At 39.0% G+C, this 4,351-nt stretch overlaps 1 pseudogene; it reads left to right on the top strand.

The window, feature by feature from the left end:
• The first annotated feature begins 1,892 nt into the window (after positions 1-1,892).
• Positions 1,893-3,384, top strand: LOC114560105 (uncharacterized; annotated as a pseudogene).
• The last annotated feature ends 967 nt before the right edge of the window (positions 3,385-4,351 follow it).

Below are 4,351 nucleotides of genomic sequence, written 5' to 3'. Positions count from 1 at the left end.
TAATTAACGCTGACAATTATTTTATAGCGCATTAACACAGTTTTTATTATTTCTTTTATTATTGTAAAAGTCTGTTGCTCACAGGCTTTTATTTAGTAAAAGTTTTTAACTGACTGCTGCTGCGGAAAAGAAAAGAATTGGCGGGTAAACAAACCAACGAACATGGAGAAGGGTACGGAACTTTTACATGGCCATTTTCATTTTAAAGTTCTTCCAGACGGCGCAGTAGACAGAACCAAAGTTACTTGTAACCACTACAGAGTTGAAATTTCTTATCACCGGAGTACTTCCAGTCTGAAATATCACTTAAATGCAATACACACAGTTGATACCAGCCTTTCCACTCCCTATTCAGCCCCATTGTACCATTGTGGGGCGGTGCACCCCCTCCTTAGACCACCTGGTGGTCCCGTGCTCCCCCAGGAGCACCATATCAATACCGAACTTAATGCAGACACCCGAGCGGCTCTGTGATGACTATATTTAAGAAAACGTGTCCAGATTAGCGTGAACACTTGACATAACTACCCAAACAGTATTTTGAAGTTTAACTCCATATTAAGCAGTTATACAACTTACCCAATGTGCTGGTCCATTAAATATTTAGTTCTCTCTTTTCTTTACAATAGAATATGATTATTTTAAGTTTTAAATGTAGGTCTAGGTAGGTTTTAGGTCGGTTATTCCTCCTATTGTTATCCTGTTCTTTATTATTCTTCGCTTTATTATTATTCCGTACGTTTTTTGGCTCTCTGTAACTTATGCATACTTTCACCTATTTAAACCATTCAACTTTTCAAATGTTCAGCTAATGATGGGACTTCTTCAACTTTTTTTCTACTATTTATACTTTTTAAAATTTTAAGCTTTTTAACACTTTTTTTAACATTGAAGTCAATGAGAGCAGGCTTCAACTCCTTAAAATCTTCTTCCACCGCCAAAAGTTTCAGCTCCTTCATACTTTCACCTACAGACGTCAAAGAAACTTTAAAATGTTCACAAACTTTTCAGCTATCCGGCTACTACCTTTCAGTTTGATATCTTTTAAAGTTTTTGAGAAAAAGCTGTTTAAGTTTAGTGATCTTTTCAGGATTTTTTATCGATTAAACAGAGTGTGTGTGTGGCTGGTTAGAGTGATGATGTCATCGCTCAGATGGTGAAGCTTCAAAAAATTAATCTTTGTCCCTTCTCTAAAAACTGCTCTCACGCCCACAATATCTACTTGTCATACACAATTCATACATCAAAACGTAGGTATTTTTGTCTAGTTTTCAGTGTTGTGATATGCCTTTTACTTTTGGCTGGTTGAGCTTCCAAACGACAAGAGTAACACAACTCCCTCCATTCACTCTCCTGTATAACTTTCTTTGCATTTCCCAGCGAAACGCACAGCGAACCACTTTTTTAAATCGCTGATATGCCCACATTTTTATGTTTATCCATATAAGTTTTACAGCGATACGTTCACAAAGTCCTTGTGGTGCTCAGGATCACGTCATTTGACCGATAGCAGTTATCGTTTTCGCAGTGTGAGGCTTTGTTTGAGAGCTTGCTCTCAGTGTCTGAATTGCTGCGGTGTGCTACAGGAGACATAGAGCAGGTGCTATCGTTAACAGATCAAATACCCCTTTTCCACCAAGGCAGTTCTGGTGCTGGTTCGGAGTCAGTGCCAAAATCGAACCGGTTCTTTGCTTTTCCACACAAATAAACCTGGCTCTGGGCCAAGAAAACAGGTTCCAACTCAGCACCAACTTTGCGCTGGTCTAGAGATAAGAACCGATTACGTCAGGTGCTGGATTATCGTAACGTTCGAAAACAAAAACATCGGGACGCCATTTTTAAAACACCGGTCAGCTGTTAACCATAGACAGCTGTTACCGTTAGCTTTGGACATGGACGGAAAACCAAAACAACCGTGGTCTGTGGAGGAAACCAACTGTTTGCTGGCTTTGTGGTCCTCCACAGAAATTCAAAATAAATTGGATGGAGCTGTGCGGACAAAACCCGTATTTGAAAGGTTACAGAATGAGATGTCGGTTGCGGGTTACCAGAGAAGTGTAGAACAACTAATAAACAAAATTTAAAAATTAAAAAAGGATTATCGGGACCAAAAAAAGGAGCTTGGGCGAAGTGGTAGCGGCGGTCGGCAAAGAAGATCCCCATATTTCGACGTCCTGGATGCCATACTTGGTGACCGACCGGCATGCCAAACCACCGGGGCACTTAACTCCGCCACAGCCTTGTTAGAGGCTATGGTGAACGGAGGAGAAGCAGAAAATTCCAATGCTTCAGGTGGGTCTTATATTTCATATGTTTCAATGTTAATCATGTATTTTTTAACTGTGTAACCAGCTATGTCTTGTTTCAATGTCATATTCACATGGTGACTAGCGCTGTTTGTGCAACACTTTTAAAAGCCAAAACAACATTCAGCAGGGAAGTTTGCTCACTGATAAAATAATAAATGCTCTCTATGCAGTCTGCAGCTTACATCAATTCAATTCAATTTATTTATAGTATCAAATCATAACCATAATCAGGGGATGATTAGGAGGAAAAAACACACAACTGCCTTTATTTACTGTTATGAGAATTAAATTTGAAGATTTATTATTTATGACACTTAACAGCTAAATCCCCTCATGTTTTTTAGGCCAAAGAAAAAGAGGGATGTTTCATAAAGGTGACTCAGGTCTTATTGTGAAAAGTCTGTCTTGAATGAGCTTTATAAACTAAACCTGCTCCCTGTTTTGGTTGTTTATAGAGTTGTCTGTCACTGGTGTGGAAGGGGATGTTGACAATGACACAGAGCTACCACCACCACCATCACCACAGGACTGCAGCTCACCGGTACCATCTGCCTCCGTGTCATCACGGCAAGCCAGACGAGGTAAGCTGTTTTGTGCTATGTATTAAGCGTTTCCTTAATGTTTACATGTTCTACATAGCCTCATAGCTTAAATTTTTTCCAAAAAGCATTTAACTCCCAAAATGAAGGGTTGGTATGTCCTATTGAAACCATAGGTCAACTATGGTCAACATGCAGGCACTTTGTTTGCAGAAAACTTGTTAGATTAAATGATGGCAGGCAATATAAAAAAACTGTAGCTTATCTGCAGTAATGTGTGGACTTGAACTAGTAGTGCACAGGTATATAGATAGTTTGACATTGTCATGTAATCACACATTTTGGTTTTGTTTGTTTTCTACACAGGAAAAAGACAGCATGAAAATGAGGAGCTGTGGGAGTACATGGAGAAGGCTGATGATAAGTTCTTGCAGCTCAACAAGGACATGACAGCAAAGATGGAAACAGACACAAGCGCTCTGCTTGGGCTCATGGCGCGCATGGTGGCAGTGATGGAGGCGCAAGCAAAAAAATAGACTGGGTTTTAATTCAATTAACATGTTATTTATTTATTTATTAATATTTGATTGTCTATGCCAATAAACAAATGTTTATATATTTTACAACATTCTCAACATTTCCTTTTCCAACAAGTTGGATAATACAATACCAGAGTGGATACTAATTGAAAAGATGTAGAAAAACAACTGAATTTGGATTTGGTTTTGAATTTGGCACAACACACACAGGCACAACCAGTTAAAATATACAATTTGATGAATGTATTCCACATTAACTACCTCTCCAAAATTACAGAGATAATCAACCGATACATGTAACACAAAACAGGTAAAAACATAGAACACATGAAACTTCCCCAGTTGATTAATGACATTAAGACAATTCTTTTTTGTATTACAAGTTTTCTGAAATTTCTCATGTCTAAATATGCAAATAAGGCATTTACCACTGCCAACTTTTGGTACATTTAGATGATGCAAATAGACAAAGTGTAGTCAAATAAACACAATTACATATGCATTTTGAATGTTTTTTTTTTCTGTTAGATGCAGTTTAGAGGTAATGTTGACAGAAACAGGTAACTGGCACTAATGATGAACAACAATCACTGTAACAACAATCACTCCTCTCTACTGAAATAGTTTATTAAGGCTGCTCTAATATCTGCCCCTTCTGGCTCACCATGCTCAGGTAATGCCTGACCCGGAGGTTGAAGGTTTAACTCCCTGTCCACATGCTCCACAATGAAATTGTCACCATGCCACCAGCTTGCAGTCATTTCTTTTGAGGAGACATCTCCAACGGCCCTTTAACCTTCCAAAAGCCATCTCTACAACCGAACGAGCACTGCTCAATCTGTAGTTGTAGGTGTGTTGTTCAGGTGACAGTCTTCCAGTGTCGGAGAAGGGCTTCATAAGCCAATTCTGCATTGGGTAAGCAGGGTCACCGATAAGGTAGTGTCCAACGTTAATGCCAGAGATG

The sequence above is a fragment of the Perca flavescens genome, chromosome 8 (genome assembly GCF_004354835.1).
Source record: "Perca flavescens isolate YP-PL-M2 chromosome 8, PFLA_1.0, whole genome shotgun sequence".
Lineage (NCBI taxonomy): Eukaryota > Metazoa > Chordata > Actinopteri > Perciformes > Percidae > Perca > Perca flavescens.
This window is presented reverse-complemented; position numbering and strand designations above follow the sequence as displayed.